Source organism: Phragmites australis, chromosome 24, assembly GCF_958298935.1.
Source record: "Phragmites australis chromosome 24, lpPhrAust1.1, whole genome shotgun sequence".
NCBI lineage: Eukaryota > Viridiplantae > Streptophyta > Magnoliopsida > Poales > Poaceae > Phragmites > Phragmites australis.
In genome coordinates, this window is record NC_084944.1 from 12,547,652 (window position 1) to 12,566,218 (window position 18,567).

Below are 18,567 nucleotides of genomic sequence, written 5' to 3' on the forward strand. Positions count from 1 at the left end.
GACCCCTATCCCATCGGGGCTGGGGAAGCACCAGTCGACAAACTCGTGATGACGATCGCCTTCCTGCAATCCTGAGCTAGGGGCTAAAAGAATCCAAAGTCAAAAGTAATCCAGTTACAAAGGCTCTAGCAAAAAAGAAACTCAACTTACCAGAGTAAGGCCACTGCTCCGACTGCTTGCGTCGTAATCACAGGGGTCGGATCCCTAGTTGGTAGGTTAGGCAATGGATCAATGGGAGGGTCCATGGCTGGGGCTCCCTCGTTCTCAGCCTCCGGGTCAAGCTACTAGCACCTGGGAAGCTATACAAGTCTGTGATAGCCATCACTAAGTTTATGACTACTCAGAAAGAAAACAAAACCAAAAAATGAGAAGTTTCATGAGACTTATCGACAAATCCTCCTTTGGGCGTCGAGATCCATCTCTATGATGGGGACTGGGATGTCTAGGAGGTTCGATGAGAGGATTGTGTCAAAGAGAAGCTTGGTTTTCTTGTCGACCGCCTCTAGCAAGAGCAGTGCAGAGAGCGACAAGAATATTGTGAGGATTAAGCTCGCAATTCCTTTAAAAGTAACTACTTAGTATCAATAGGTACCTGTCTCACCTTCTCGGGCCAAATCTTCTACTTCAGAGGACTCAGGCGGCACCTGATGAAGTCTCTGGCAACATCATACGTTGTCAACTTCCTCTCCTTCAGATGCCGGATCTGTCCGATGAGACTCCAACGGAGGGAAGTCATCAATTGTTCTTCTATCCAGACGGGCCTCAGCAGCGGCGTAAGACCCCTGTAAGAAATTCCCGATAGACTGGGCTGGTAGTAGAACAACTTCCTATGCCACCTTGACCAGAAGCACTTCGCGGCATAGTCGATGTACTTCAACGACTTGCCCTCCCGAAGTCAAAATCCGATGCCACCGATGACCTTGTTCTGAGACACCTTCTACAGGTAGAAGTACCTGAAGAGGTCGAAGGATAGGCGAAATCCCCGGAAGCCGAAGTGCTGCTCGACCTCAAAGAAGGCGGCGCACCTCCCGTCTAAGTCGGGGGCTAAGAGTGCATGACCCTGCACCGAAGGAGAAACAAACCTTCAGAAGAAAAAAAAAAGACGAAGTGTTGCTCAACCTCAAAGAAGGCAGCGCACCTCTCGGCTAAGTTGGGGGCTAAGAGTGCCTGCCCCGCACCGAAGGAGAAACAAACCTTCGGGAAAAAAAAAACCAAAGTGCTGCTCGACCTCAAAGAAGGCGGCACACCTCTCGGCTAAGTCGGGAGCTAAGAGTGCTTGCCCTTGCACCGAAGGAGAAACAAACCTTCGGAAGGAAAAAAAAGCCAAAGTACTGCTTGACCTCAAAGAAGGCTTAAAAAAGCTGAAGTGCTGCTCTACCTCCAAGAAGGCGGTGCACCTTTCGGCTAAGTCGGGGGCTAAGAGTGCATGCCCTCACACTGAAGGAGGAACAAACCTTTGGAAGAAAAAAAAGCCAAAGTGTTGCTCGACCTCAAAGAAGACGGCGCACCTGTCGGCTAAGTCGGGGGCTAAGAGTGCCTACCCCCACACCGAAGGAGAAACAAACTTTTGAAAGAAAAAAAAGCCAAAGTGCTGCTCGACCTCCAAGAAGGCAGCACACCTCTCGGATAAGTCGGGGGCTAAGAGTGCCTGCCCCCGCACCGAAGAAAAAAAAGCCAAAGTGCTGCTCGACCTCAAAGAATGCGGCACACCTCTCGGCTAAGTTGGGGACTAAGAGTGCCTGCCCTCACACCGAAGGAGAAACAAACCTTCAGAAGAAAAAAAGCCAAAGTGCTGCTCGACCTCAAAGAAGGCGGTGCACCTCTCAGCTAAGTTGGGGGCTAAGAGTGCCTACCCCCGCACCGAAGAAGAAACAAACCTTCGGAAGAAAAACAAAAGCTGAAGTGCTGCTCGACCTGAAAGAAGGCGGCGCACCTCTCGCTAAGTCGGGGGCTAAGAGTGACTGCCCCCGCACCGAAGGAGAAACAAACTTTCAGAAGAAAAAAATAGCCGAAGTGTTGCTCGACCTCAAAGAAGGCGGCGCGCCTCTCGGCTAAGTCGGGGGCTAAGAGTGTCTGCCCCCGCACTGAAGGAGAAATAAAACTTCAGAAGGAAAATAGCAATTACAACATGAAACCAAGATATGCACTACCGGGCCATTACGAGCAAAGTCCCTACTGCCGAAGGTCCCTACGGCTTCAAGGTCGGGGGGGGGGGGGACGGCGTTCTCCAAATGATACTCCACGTACGTTGCTGCCGAAGGTCCCTACGGCTTTAAAGTCAGGGGGGACAGTGTTGTCAAGATCACACTTAGTGCGCGGTGCTGCCGAAGGTCCAACTCGATAAGCACAATATAATAACAAAACATAATAATCATCTCAACATTCTTTATTCCGCAAAATCATCAACATCATGATCAACAAAATCCTTATACCATCGACTAAAGCCAAATTGAAAGGCTATGCCTTGACTAGCATGAAAAGGCAACGCTGGATCCAATGGGGATCCAACGTAAGAAGATGAAGAAGTGGTAGACGAATATACAGGTGAAGTGCTCCCGCCTTCGATATGTCACACTATTTGCGTAGAAGGCCCTTGGCGGTAACAAAATTGAAACTGGCGGGATAGGAACCCACAGTTATCATCTTCTGGCACGGGCTTCGGGTCGACGAGAATATGCAGAGGCTCAACATCTCCACGTGCAATCCAACAGGACTCATGCTCAGCCCTATGGGTCTCTAAAACTGAAGGGCTAAAAGACTTCCGAAACACTTTGAATTTGGCATTCATCACATCATAAGCCCTACACTTCGCCCTCCAGTACCACTTGAAATCGATAGCTGGGTGGCGGCGGTGGAAGGAGTCCCAACAAGACCAAGACATGAAAAAATTGTCCCGCATCATAGTGATGGGAACAACATCTTCGGCTACCTATGCAGCGTCCGAGGGGAGGACCTGCGCAAGGAGCAAAGATAATCAAAACATTTAACAACAAACAAAATTGTATATATTACAGAATGCTTCAGTTGATAACAAAATGTACAAAACCCGACACAATGCTTTGTGCTTTTTCTTCACACCTTCTCGGGTTCTTCGGCATCCGCGGTCGTCGCCTTAGTTGAAGGGTCCTCCTTCGCTTTCACCAGCAGCAAAAAGGTTCAATGAATGCGCAGACGGCGAAAATCCTGACCCCCTAAAAAAATAGCAAAAATACGTGCTCGTTGGCGATTGATTTCTGCCCCCCAGAGGATGAGCTCGAGGCCGTGTTTACACCAATAATTGGTAGTGAATAACCACACAGTGGACTTCGATGCCCTTGACACGACCGAAGTTAACATATCCGATGGGTAGCAGAAGGTGATGGTCACAGCCAGTCATCTCAATTGATTGCACTAAACTCCTGGATGAGACCATGGCGCAGAAGTCACCGTACAATTGGGCCGCAGGAAAAAGGCTTCCGCTGGTTTCGCTGATCCATCCAATAAGTCCACCCAGCCCGACAAGGTCAAGCGTTGGAGGTAGGGCCAAAGCACTGATTCCATCAAAGGTATTGCTAATGGCTTCGCATGATACAATGGCCTTTGGCTCTAGTTCTCCAAGCACAGTGAGGGCGTCCTCAGATAGTGCCTTTGCCTCATCCAGCTCTTCGCGTAGCCGCTGCATTTTAGCTTTTTCAGTGGTGCAGAGGACTTGCAACTCAGAAACTTGAGCTTCGGACGCCATTAGATTCTGCCAAAGGCATGTGACCTCTTCCTCTGCACTCTGTTTGCCTAAGTGAAGGGAGCTCACTTCTTTTTCAAGCTGCTGCAAGCGCAGATTAGCCTCCCTCACTCATCGCGCGAACTCCCATTTTTGGGCTTCGGCCTTCTCCGCCCGAACCTGAAACATGTCCCTTTGAGCCTTTGCATTTCTTGCACGGGCCTCAAAATTCTCCACTTGCTTGCGCTGAGCGTGCGAGATAAGCGTAGCCTATGATAGCGCACGGGTATGAGAATGAATAACCAAGGAAACGATGCAGGATAGTATTAAATAAACATAATAAAATATATACAAATACCTTTGTAATGGCCACATTGGAAGCGTCGATAAGCTCAGCAGCGGGCTTTCGCGCGAGAGAAATCTCAAGCTCGGGTAGAACGAAGGTGCTAAAAATCTTCTTCGCATCATTAACCTCCCCCGAGCTTGGCTCAAACGATGAAATCTTGAAGGCTTCGGCTTCAATAGCCTTCGCGTCGAGTAAGCCGCTGTGACTCATAAGCCCCTTTCCGCCATGACGGGGCATGGGCGGCGAAGTCTCCTCTTCGGTCTCTATGGCTCTGTGGTCACCGGACGACTTGTCGACAGAGGAGGAACTCGAAGACGAAGAGGAAGATGACGAGTCCGCTACCGCCTCAACATTCTCAGCTCCTTTAGCCTCAGTTTCCCCTACCGCTGGCTTAGCGGTCATGTGCGGATCCGAAGGCTCCTCATCGTCGTCACTAAGAATTAGCGTGGGAAGGTCCACGCATGCAAAAAAGGATGACTTCAGTGAAGAGGAGCGAGGATCCTGTGTGCCCTTCGGGGGCTCCTATCGAATGGGTACAGCTCGAAGGGCCAGTGATCCCTCAAGAGTCAATTCCTCGCGAAGGTCATCGAAGGCCACTTCGCGAGGTCTCTTCCTTAGGGCGAGTGCATTTTTCTTTTTCCCCCTTGCGGTGAGGGGTTTGCATTTCTTCGCTTCCTCTGGCTGCCAGCGGTAGGTTCTCCACTGATATCAGCGGTCGGGGAGCCCTCTTCGCTTTGACCCGGTAAGGGCGTGGTCACTTTCGGAAAGTCCTTATAGGCAAGACCTCGAAACTCAAAAATTCGATTGAGCCGCTGGCCGAGACCTTGCTCAGTGCATAGCTGGGCTTCGCCCTGGGTGAACTTCCCGAGCAGCATCATGGCCTTAGCCTCCACTTCGGGTACCATTAGGTCTGCCACAAAGAAAGAAGTGTAAGCAAATGACAGCCAAGGTGCATTTAGGAATGTGATAAAAGATAATACCTGTGAAACCTTGGAGAGCAGGATGAGGGCGGTAGAGCCCCTCTGGTCCTTTGTCACCAAATTTTGGGATGGTCCAGCCCCAGCTGAGGGGCCATACTCCAGATGCCATGAACTCTTCTACGAGATCATGTGTTGACAGATACTTCGCACACCTGGCGAAGGCATGAAGTGCTGGCCTTTGAGAGGCCTTCAGCTGCACATCGGGGGTGCGGTTCGCCTTCACTTCTTCGCACTTGGATACAAGAAACTCTTCTCGGTCCACTTTGTGGTAGAACCACCACTGAGTCCAGTCCTTCGACCATTTATTTTTGTACACCACGATTGGCGTGGTCAGGCCAGCGTGATAAGTAAAGTTCAAGCATCCATAGTGGGCTTTGCTTTGCATGATCCGAGCGAAGACCGACTTCGGCTGATGGTGAAGCCTGTGGGCTATGGCGAAGGCCCTGGCTGACACCTTCGCTCCTTCAAAACGAGCCGCCCAGGAGAAAAGGCCAATCCGAACAATGGCGTTTGGCGTGAGTTGATGCAGGTAGACTTCAAACAATTTCAAAACTTTCGAGACCATCTCATCGCAAGGAAAGTGGAGCCCCACTCAGAAGTAGTTGATGAAGACGATGGCTTCGTCATCTTCGGGCTCTGGAGTCTCGTGGCTCCCCAGGAGCCTAACCTTCGAGACATCACTAATCAAGCCCTCCCTTACAGCTCAATTAGAACCTCATTGTCCACCTTAGATTGTCCAATCCAGTAGGTCTTCGGACGGTTTTCCTTGCCCTTTGGAGCCATTCACGCTGAGCTTCAGAAACAAAAGAGACTGCGAGAGACTTCAAGAAGAAAACCTTCGTACGAGAGCTGCGGCTTCAACGAGTTCAAGCAGTAAAAATTGAACCACCGCGTGGAGCATATTTATAGTGGTAAAAACAGGGCGTAACGACGGTTAAAACGAGACACATCGGAAGTTGGACCGTAGCCGTAAAAGACGTTTCGGCATGAGGCAAAGACATTTAACGTCCTCGATCCGATGGTTGTGTAGGGGAAGAATGGTCATACCAACACAAAAATACAAACAAAAAATAAAAATAATAGTAGTCAAAATGAACAACATGAGGGGGCAATCTGCTAAAAAGTTAAACTAGCCCCCGGGGGCCTTTGATGGGCCGAAGGGAGTGGCGTTGAGCTACATCATCCAATTTATAGGCTCGGCCCTTCGGAGATGAACCTTATCTGTAGGGGGTTACTGTTGGGGGATGATCTCCCGTACCCCTTTAGATGGCTAGTCGAAGTCCGTCGGTGGCTGAGCACTGATGAATATTGCAGTTGTGTTTCAGGAAGTGCAGGCGAAGGCTTTAGCGGGCCTTCGGTCGGAGGCTGAAGGTCGATCCGCAATGCCAACTGTCAGCATAGGCGAAGGCTCTGCGGGCCTTCGATCAGAGCCCAAAGGTCGACCCGCGGCACCAGGGATCAGAATAGGCGAATATCCTGGCGAACCTTCGGGTGAAGACCGAAGGGTGACTCAGGTGCAGCTCCGAGGCTGGACGAAGGTGCCTGGTGGGCGTCGAAGCCAGTGGAGCCACTCATGGTATAGTTATAAATATGCAGATGTACTTGATGGTACCATAATACCCCAAAATATGCCGAGAATATGGCAGTTGGGGGTGAAACTGTAAACCCTAGTATGGAGTGGTTAAGTACGGGCTATAAATAGGCTAGCACTGTAACTGAGGTGACAGAGGAATTAAGATCATCTCACCCTCTAATATGTGTCGCACTTCGAAGCCTTCGACTTCCCCTCTAGATCGAAGGCCTTCCTTGTCTGGGGACTTAGGTTCTAACAGTTGGGGTTGAGGTGGATGAGCTCCACACCATAGAAGTGAAGAACCTCATGGAGAAAGTTGGAAGAGGGGGGAAGCGGAATCCACAGCGGAAGAAGTCGAGGAACATCACCATTCAAGTGGTGTCCGAGCTCGGGATCATCTTCCCCACCGCTGGTGAGTAGGGGATTAGAGCCCAAGGAGGGATCACCTCATCGATCTCGGCCTTGATCAGAGCCTCCTCCGTGATTTTGAACTCCTTCCAAGCTAGAATCACGCTTGCCATCTCATTGGTGTTGAGGCTCTCCTTCTTGATTTTCTTTCAACCCATGGCGGCGGAGGGATTCAAGGACGAGGGTTTTTTGGGTTATGGAGGCAAAGGTGCGATGAGCATGAATAGGATGACAAAAATCAAACAATGACGTTAGTAACTGGGATCCCCTCTGCTTTTATATAGGAGGAGGTGCTCGGGGACTTATCTTTGACTGACGTCGTGGCATAACTTGAGGCCACAATCTCCTGCTTTACCATCACATCGCATTTAATGTCCGGCACATGCGAAGCAGTTGGAGTGTTGGCCTGAGGAGCTTGACATACCACACCACCTAGAGCGCACATTTTCCCACTATAATTATGATTTCTTGCTGGGTAAAAGATTTCTCACCACTACTCAAAATCTCTACTGTAATGATCCAACTTTTGAACCCAACCAATGATAAGTTTTCTCTCGTGAGGATGGGATGATTTTTTATGGGCTAAGTAGAAAACCTACTCAGATGGAACATCTTCTCGAGGACTCGCTCGAGAACCCAGAGGTATTTAGAATTCCGAGTAGATGATATGAGAAGCCAGATAACCTAGTTAGATGCATCATCCTAATTGGAAACGCGAGTGTTACTTGATGATACGGTCGGACAAAATGCATATCTTTGCTAACCATGTACTTGATCCGTTAAAACCTTATTCACTACTACAGAAATGATTTAGTCGGACACCCCTATTTAGACGATTCTATGAAGCTACCTGTGCAAAGATTATCACAGACTGCTAAAAAAACCATCTATAATGATGTCGAGGCATGCTCAGAGGTGGTGGGACAGTTTTATTATAGATAGTTCCCATTTAATATAGACGGCTCGTATTTGGAGCCGTCTGTAATAAAACAAATATCACAGACGGCTCCAAATAGGAACCGTTCGTAAAATTAATACAGATGACTCCACATACGAGCCATATGAGAAAATGGCCGGGGGAGGTGGGACACTTTAATACAAATAGCTCTAAATATGAAGCCGTCTGTAATGTTAAAATACTACATCATCCCATACCTCTAGATCAAAGAAGAATAGTGAAGAATAGTACACAACTTTTGGAGGTAGATGCTGACAATTTTGGCCAAAAAATTGTTAGATTTTAGTCAAAACTTGAAGAATCATTGACATTTGTTACTCCAAGGTAAGCATTATGTTCTAATTTGATTTAGATGGTCTAGATGTGGTTTTGAGAGCTAGCTAGATCAAGATCTAGATCTAGATTTTTTTTCATGATGACATAGTATTGTTCTATTCATTAGATGATGTAGAAGATGTAGATTTATGTTCTAATTTTGTCTTGTGAGATCAACTATATCTACATCTAGATTTAGATTTTTTTCACGATGATCTAGAATATATTAACTGTTCTAGTTATATATGCCGCTCAAATTATAGATCAAGATTTAATTATGTGTTAGTATAAATGGCCAGCTTTAATCAAGTGTTGTAGATAAATTTTAGATTTTTAGTATATAGACATAAAATTATCAGTATTTGATGATAAGTTTTGAATTAATGTCAGCCCTTATTTTTAGGAATACATGTATATAATATAATGGTAATTATTAATTTTTTTGAATTAATTATCATTTTTATGGTTCATTCATGCATGCATGCATGGTAGCTCCATTTTTTGATGAAAAGTTGGTTGCTCTCTTTTATTAGGTTAATTTGAAATTATTTTACTTCATACATTTTAGATGGATCATGGCTGGATGTATGATTCTCGTATGAATCAAGGACCTTAATGGTGTGACGGCTTTTTTGGTAGCTGCTAAGGAGGATCATTTGGAGAAGGGTGTTTAATTTAAATATTGTCCTTGTTGTGATTGTAGAAATGAGAAATCCTTTATTAGACAGAAGGAAACTCTACATATCAAAACACACTTGATTATTAGAGCCTTCAAACTTGACTATACGTGTTGGACCAAACATGGTGAAGAGCAGAGCATGTTACATGAAGACGTTGGTATCATCGAAGAACCCAAAGTTGACGTAAGAAGAGAAGATGACAATGAATTTGGTGCAGATGATGATGATTGTGGTGGTGCAGACGACGAAGAAAGGCTGGATCAGATGTTGTACGATGCAAATGTGAACTTGAGTGCTCAGAGAGACTTTAAAAAATTCATGTGCTTGATTGAGGATTTGGAGAAACCGTTGTTCCCTGGATGCAAACCGGAATACACAAAGTTGCCTTACTGCTTAAATTGAAATCAAGTGATGGTTGGTTAGACTAGAGTTTCATAGCGCTATTAGAACTCGTATCGAACATGCTTCCAGAAGGAAACGAGTTGCCCAAAAGCACATACAAAGCAAAGTAGGTTCTTTGTCCATTGGGGATGGATGTAGAAAGGATACATGCATGTTTGAACGACTGTATAGTCTACCGTAAAGATCTATTAGACTTGCATTCATATCCAGTGGGTAAAGCATCACGATACAAGCGTAAGAGTCAATCAGACAACAAGGTGAAGAAAGGAATTCCTGCTAAAGTGGTGTAGGATCTGCCTACAATTCTGCCTCTTAAGTGTTATTTGCGAATCAAAAAGAGGCCAAATTGTTGTGCTGACACTCAGAAGGCCGAAAGTAAGATGGAAAGCTAAGACACCCTACCGATTCTCCCCAGTGGAGAAACATCAATACGATCTTCGATGACTTTAGTGCAGAACTAAGGAATATAAGGTTTGTTTTGAGCACGGACGGGATGAATCTTTTTGGGAAGATGAGCAGCAGGCACAACACTTGACCAGTTGTTCTCAATATTTACCACCTACCTCCTTGGCTATGTACGAAGCGAAAGTACTTAATGATGCCACTTCTTATCCAAGGCTCAAAACAACCTGAGAATTATATTAATGTATACCTAAGACCATTGGTGGAAGATCTAAAAATATTGTGGAACGAATGGAACACGTATAGGATGCGTACAGAAGAGAGAACTTCACACTACGTGCCTTGTTATTCTACATGATCAATGATTTGCCTGTGCTACGTAACCTTTCGTGCTAGAGTAAACAAGAAGACACGGCGTGCCCTCATTGCTTAGATGGTACCTCATTGCTTAGAGTATGTGGCTACCCCACTCACACAAAACGGTGTTCATGTGGCACAGTAGGTTTCTTAACAAGTATCACATGTGCCACAGTATGAAGGAGCAATTCGATGCAACGAGGGAGAGTGATTTATATCCAAGACACTATAATGGTCAAGAGGTGCACAATATGTTTAAAGATCTTGCAACACGCAGAGAGAATCCAGGCTGTACGGAGACTTGGATCACAAAACAGCACAACCGTAGCTTCAACAACTAGTTGGCAGCGCGATTCAGTAATAATAGTTCAACAAATGACAATATTGGCTGGTTGGCAAGATGACCAAGTCATAGTTGTGCAATTTGAAGCAGACAACATAATGTATTCCATTGTATACCCTACAAAGCTAATTTTTCTTGTAATATTTTCTGGAGTATGAAGCTACTTCAGAATGTAGTTGAACTGTGTATGGTCTGATTTATCTTTTTCTAGATCGTCCTGATTGGCTGGCACCGACTAGGTATGGTCTGATTTATCTTTTTCTAGATCATTTGAACATTAGAATTTAGGCATGCTGATGTGTGTGGCATAGGAAACTATTGATTTGTTGGTTTTAGTATATGTATTGCTCTGTGCTATACATGAGTTTTCCTTATGTAACTTGCATATATTTCAATGGTCAATACATTTTATGTTCAGTTTATGTTTTGATGAATAGAAGTGTTGGAATGAATACTGTAATTAATGATTTTTGTTATAATATTAGTCAGTCGGTCAATTTCAGTTCTTGCAGTCCACATCAAATATGAGTTATCGTTCATCTATTAAGATACAACATGATACTTCCCTTGCTGTTCTTCTTTGAAACTAGCTTGAGCTAACTGATAATTAGCAAAATGTGTATTACCCAAAGTAGATAGTTCCTGATCAAGTACACCAATTACTTGATCCTGTATAGAAATAAATATAAATATCTTATAGAAGAAATCACAAATACTTGCAATGACAAAGTACAAACCCTAGGCAGAAAAATTCACAAATACTTGTAATGCAATATATTGACCATTGAAATATGTGCAATATATCAGCACAATAATCACCATGAATGAGACCAGTTCCCAATCCTGTTGCTGAATCTTTTTTTGGTACATGTTCTTTTGGTTCAGTTTGTCTATATGTTGTGTCCATGAAATGATTCAAATGCTGGTTTTCTATATGCTGGTTTTCTATTTTAGTACTTGTTCCTGTCATAGCTACGACGCAGAAGCGAAAGCGAGGTGGCCGAGAGAAAAACCAAATTCTCATGAGTCACTACACCATAACTCACATCAATGAGGAACGTGTGCCAACAAAGTCTCAGCAAGCTCAGTCGGTATTTCGTAGAGCATGCGTCTCACTTGGAAAAACAAAGGGTCAGAATAACTTACCTAAACTGGAAGGTCGCATCGTAGAGCGACAAAATTTTTTTATGGGAAACAATTAAAACCCAATTTGACTTCCTTGAAGGATAATCTTTGGAGACCGTGGAAAGATATGCAATAGCCAAGATGAACAATGCGTGGCAGACCTTCAAGAGCGAGATGTATAATCTATATGTGAAGTAGGATCTTGTCCCAAATAATATTTCTTATGGGCAGTTGGCAGATTAATGGACAGAGTTTGTTGCGAGGTGCACTCTAAGGAATTACGGCAGTAGAGTCAGGCTAACAAGGCACGCTAGTCATGAAACACGCACCCCCACATGCTCGACACTGGTGGGTACACGCTGCAAAGGAGGACGAGTAGGCAGCTCGGGAGAACTGCTCCACACTATTTTCCAATATCCTAGAGAGCCGGGCCTAGAACTGGTTTCGAGAAAGAGTAGTATGCTCGTCTGATGGTTTCATCACCTTCACGAAGCTAGAAACCGAGCAAGTGGCTCAAAGGATCTTGCAACTTTCGAAAGAATCCACTCAAGGATCATTCTAGCCATCTCAGAAAAAGACACACTAACCTTAGCTCTAGAAAACGAAGAGCACCAGGGTTGCACGCGTGGCATAGGTGTTTCCATTCCATGAAAGCTGGGATTCCCTGACGATGCCAATTCATATAGGAGCCGAAGAAGAAACAAAGCTGAGCGTGAAGCAGCCGAGCGTGAACAAATGAGAATGGAGATTGTCGCTGAGGTTGAAGCAAGGATGAAAGAAAAGATGGATATGCTTGAAGAAAGGATGGAACAATGGGTTGAGGAGCGAGTACGGGCTTTCAGGTAGCAGGATGTAGCCATGACACTTGAATCTCTATCGGCTCGGCACCAGAGTAGCTGCGCATTTGCGCAACTTAGCGCTCCAGATAACATGCTCAATTAACACGACTTCCCTGTCGGCATATTTGAAGTTGACTTTCCTTTGGACGACATTCCAAAAGAGGTCCTTAGCGAGAGATACCCCCTCGATGATATAGAGGTGGCCACCGAGTGCAAGCTCATACTACCCACCACTGTTGGCTCTGATAACATCATTGAGGTTGGCACGAGGCGTTCCCATGTGGCGAAGAACAGATGATTCATAAAATCCCGCTATAGCTTGGTTACGCTAGGGTGTCAGTGGACATGGTATATAGGAATTGCATGTCCCTCCCACTTCCTATTCGACAGAGGATGACGTCAGGACCCTTGGGGAGGCCGTCCACCCCTTTATCCAGTGGCCGAAGAAGTTCATAACACTAGTTGTCCCTCCACTGCCTTCACAGCCTCTGTCTCCAGTACACGACGGCAGCAACTTCTTTTTTTATCGTGCTCCACCAAAGGTCAAATCTCCTTCTGCACCACATGAACAACAACAATTATCCAGCAAATATGGCCAGTAGTCCACCAAAATGGCACCTCCCAGAAAGCGCAGAGCCAACAAACAGTTGGACAAGAGCAAGGAGTTAGAAGAAGAACCTCTATCAACCACCTATGTGGCAGGCCAGCCGTTACTGAGCAAGAAAGTGTTAGAGCAATTGGGCTGAGAAAGTTTGATTCTGCACGACCTATACATGAAGAGGATCCATGAGGAGAAACATCTTTCTCCTCATGGTTTCAGTGCCAAGTACCAGCGGCAACATTTCCTGAAACCAGCTGAAACCTTCCTCATGACCTTCGAGGATTTATTCCTCCTCTACCGTCGTGACATACTGGACATAGATCTAAAGAGATTTTAGACATTGTAAGTGTTATTAATCATAGTCTATGTTTAATAACCCATCTCGCTCATTCATCTACATTACTCTTATGTGTAGATATATGATTCAAGAAGTCTGGAGAGAGAATACGAGAATTGGATTCCTCGACCCACAGGTCGTATGTGGGTCAACAATCTCTTGGTCTCTAGGGGAGGTCGAGAAATATATTGCGGAGACCATGGTTGTTCTCTATGGATCGAATGATCTTATTCTTCTATCGTACAACTACTAAGACCATTGCTGCTAGTTTGTATCTATACACACAATCAACATTTCATATAATTTGACCCCAGGAAGTACGACACAGAGAGGTATTCGGTTCTGACAAATTTGTTGATAAGGGTGTTCGCAATGTACATTTCGATGAGTGGGCTTGTACGGAGAGATAAGCCCTCAGGGACCCACCAATATAAGTTTTTGGTAATAATTCCTCCATCACACATAAATTTACCATTATAATATGTATTCCATAGAACTAAATTTACAGTGTACAACTTTCTACAGTGTCACAAGTAGCCGTAGGGCATCAACCTATATGGGTACTATGTTGCCTATTATATGATGCAAATCATTCGCTCTAGTCACAAGTATATCCGCCGATTAGTGTAATTATAGTATATTAAAATGCATTTTTTATTGTTGTGCCTAACTATTTTAATTTTCTTCTACGGATATATAAATTTCTTACAAATATTCTTGAGAAGGACAATCTCATGTATATTAAAAAATGGCTCATCTATTTCATACATGCGGAGATCATAAAAGAGAGCGGAGAATTTCATGATCGTGACAATTTTAGGAGCTAAGGTTTGTAATCTCAACAGAAGCTGTTCAGTTTAATATATTGAAAATGGTTACATCTTCCAGTTTATTGATTTATTATACATTTATGGCTAATGATATAGAAAATGAAGCAAATAAACTCATTAATTCCTATTAATTTAGTGTCTAAAGTTAATTTATTGCTTTATATATTGTCAGGCACAGGGTTAACTCAAGAATGAAGAATGAAGAATGATTTGCTTTGCTTTGAATGAAAATGACAAATTTGGAGGTCAAGTGAGCTGTGAAGCCTCCATATGAGGTGGTAAAGGCTGCAGATATTGTGAGTCTTTGTAATATTGATATTTTACTTTTGTTTATGACTTAGTTAGTTTCATAGACTTTGTATGATACGCGTATGACTTTGTGACATTGAATAAAGATGTTCAATCTATTGTGTGTATGATCTAGTGGATGATCTGTTGTCAATTTACATTCAATAGTATATAAATTTAGTACTGTATAAATGAATGTACAGACGACTCAAAATGAGAGCCATATATACTATTCCAAGTTCACAGATAGCTCGAAACTAGAGCTGTCTGTATTGTACCATATTCTCAGTCAACTCGAAATGGGAGCCGTCGGCATTGTTCTTAGTTCACAGACAGCTCAAAACTTTGAGTCGTCTGTGATATTCTCATAGTACAGACAACTCCAATTATGAGCCAACTGTATAAATCTTTTGTACAGGCGGTTCAAAAACTGTCTGTATAAATCTAAGTTGTACATACATTTTTTCACATATGGTTCGAAAAAGCGTCCCACACGAGGTTTTTGAACCGTCTGCATAAATATTTTCTCTAGTAGTGATTTTATGTACTGTTGGGGGCTTGACGATGACTACAGGATAACTACCATATCCAGTCACCCCAAGGTTTCCCGCAATTATCAGACCGTATCTCTATCTCCGGGAAGGAGATCCCTAGATGAAAGAAAACTATCTATAAGCACCAAGGGTATCCCATAAATAGAAAAGTTTATCTTAAAAATGAGAATGAAGATTTCAAAGGACGTACAACACTCCATATATATACGAAGCCTGAGCCTCCTATAGAGGACAGGTCATTACAGTTGTCTACAAGTCTTTAGAAGTCACACAAGCCAGAAGACACCGCAACTTGATCAAGGAAATCGCCAACTAGGGTTTAGATACATTTAGGCTAGCCACGCACCCCTTATACAAGCTCATATCAATACAAGACAAACAAGATGTAGAGTTATTATCCAAAAAGAGATCTGAAACTGTTTAAAAATCTCAATGTGTATTCATATGATTTATCTACTTGAAGCATCTTTTATATTCTATAAATTCATAAGATCGACGATTCACCCATCATTGACAATTACAAATACATATATATTATAGAAAAAAAGTGGCATACTCTAAAGTCTCAGCTTGATACATAGACATGATATATTTGCAAAACTCACCTTCTAACTAAGTGATGACTGAAAAGTATTTTTATAATTAACTTTACTAATAGTTGATAGTGCATGACTGGAGTAACTTTAAACCAAGCTGGTACAGGAAGCCAGTCCACTATAGAGATACTTCTGATCCCATGGTGGAAGACGAACAACATGAGGTGATCAAGGAAAGCATCTGAAGATAGAATATGCGAATGATATGTGCTAGGAAATTGTAAACCACCACACTGACGAACCACCAACAGAAACAATCCTACCAACATGCAGAGTGGGATATTGTAGTCTATCCTAGATCAGCTGTAAAAACAGTTTTGGCACCGTTAAACATAAACCTTCCATAGTATCTCTAGCATACTAACTAAATTGCACATTTCATATCTTCATATTGATAGCTATCTAAAAAGATCTCCTTCCATATCTCTTCGCATTCCAACGGACTATCCATATTCTGCTTTCCTATATTTTCATAAAATATACTAAACACTTTGCACCAAGACTCAGCTAGCTGCTCTCTTGGAAGGTGGGACCAGGGCCTGCCAATGTTGTTCGCCGCTCCTACCTCACGTGAAGCAGTGGAGAACAGAGGAAGAAGATGCACAAGATGACGACAGATTTGGCGTCGGGACGCCGAGCTGGTGGCACCACAAGCTTCCACATGCATGTGTGAACCCATTTGGAGTGTTCCGATCAGGTGGGTCCGACTGGAGCTCGGTCAGTGGCGTGAGCAATGGCGTGATAGAACATGCCTCCTGAGGAAGGCCAGGCCAACGTTAGGCCAAGGCGGAATGAGCACACGCTAAAGATCGACGAGGACTCTGTAATGCTCACAGTGGGCTCAAATTGAATAGGGGAGCTTGGAGACTGCGGTTCGATGACAAGTTAGCCAAATGACTCATCAGTATTGGGGAAGACAGTGGTAGCTCGCGAAATCCGATGGGGAAAAGCGGTGAATCTAGCGGGGAAGCTTCGCGAGGCCTCCCTCTTCTCTTCTCGTGGCTTGGGCTAGGTTGATTTGAGCTCGGACTCGACAGATTTGGCAGCAGCGTGGAGGATGGAATGGTGTTCAATTTTGGCGGTTGGAGGATGGCGTGGGAGGGAGACACGTCAAGTTTGGAGTGCAAGAGGAGCTGAATAGCGATGCTGGCCACATTGGCTAGTCTGCTGGAGATGAAAAATCGGTTGTTTTGTTGACGTGTGTATTGGCGACGCTAGAGATGCTCCAAGAGGCTGCGAAATTAGACATCGTCTAAGATAAATGATTTTCATAACATAAGGCAACGAGTGGATATGTGTGAGAAATCAGACACCATCTGAGACAAAAGGAACGATCAGAACATGACCCAAAGAGTGATCACGCGATTGTTTTTTGTCTGGAATATTTATTTTCAAGCTGGCCACACTGCACATTTACTACCGATCAATTGACTGAAAACACCACAAAATACACTGGACGATCCAATTTATCCTCCATCTCTCTCGACTTTGGGAAAAAAAATAAATGTTAAAAAATGTGCCATCGCAAAAGCTTGCATATATTATATTTTGGAGACTACCGATCAATTGACGAAAACACCGCAAAATACACTTTACTGTCCTATTTATCCTCCATCTCTCTCTGTCCTCCCCTTTGTTCCAAACGCCTGGACCCATCACTGTGCCCGTCCGCCGCCCCACACCCAGCCTGAACTTGGCGGCGTCATGGAGCTCACATGTCTCAGCTGGAGAAGAAGAGAGAAGTTGTAGCTCTTTGGAGAAAAAACGCTGGGAGCATAGGATGTACAGTGATCCAAGGGACCACCACGATTGTAGACAATGACATTGATGCTAAGGGGCAAAACATCGTGATAATGCTTCAATAATCACTGTTTCTAAATTACATTACAAAACATAAAAGAGAGTATTCAGGATGGTTGGTTTGCTAACAGAAAGTAATCGTTCCATTAGATAGTGCAATAGCGTCGCTACTAGGCAAGTAGTTTATAATATTTTGGGTTGTAACAGTGTCACCAGTATGCAAGTATATTATAATATTTTGGGTTGTAACATTAAGCCCTAGGATGCATACTTAGGGCCTAAAAGTAATTTAACTATTGTTGATCGTAGACAGAAGGATACCAGTATCATAAATATTCTGAACAACCTCGTGGGGTCTTTGTTTTCTTTTTAAAAAGGAACGACGTGAAAATACATTGAACCTTGAGAGAAAAGACGACACGGTACCATACAATGAATCGGGCAGTGTTTTTTTTAATTTCTTGTTTTAGGTAGCGACAAACAAGATTTATGATAAAGAAACCGACGAATTTTCCAAAATAAGAACTTTCGACTTTTGCAGATTTCCCATCTGACAAAGGAGGATGCTGCGGCCAAGTTGAGAACCATTCTGTCGCCTTATTAGTTTATTTGCTGTAGCTTCTTCATTGCTCTGGCCCTTTGTTCCTGCTCTTTTTTTCTTTCCTTTTCGTTCTTCTCTTGTAATCGCTTACCACCGTTGAGAGCTTTTCTTCGGCTTAGACTCTTTTTATTTCTTTTCTACTATAATGAATGACAGAGCTCTTGCCACTTTAAAAAAAAAAAAGGATTTATGATGGAAGACAGTACAAAGTATAAATTAGCCAAAATATTTTTGGGCTATATAGCAAATACTCTTTTTACTAATAAAGGCTGACCATCACAGGTCAAACTTCACCAACCCTTTGCAGTCTCCGTGTTTGCCAAATAAGCAAAGTTTGTACTACAGCCATATTTAAATCACACTTTAATTGCAAGTATCACAGAGGCCAATAGATATCAAAAGAAAAAAAAAACAGAGGACAATAATGTCAGTTAAAAGAATATAGCAAAAATTCCAGTAGGCACGGGCTCGATTTCCGTGAGACATTTTGTGAATGGAAATAGGAAAGAAACCCTACTGCATATACAGTATGTAT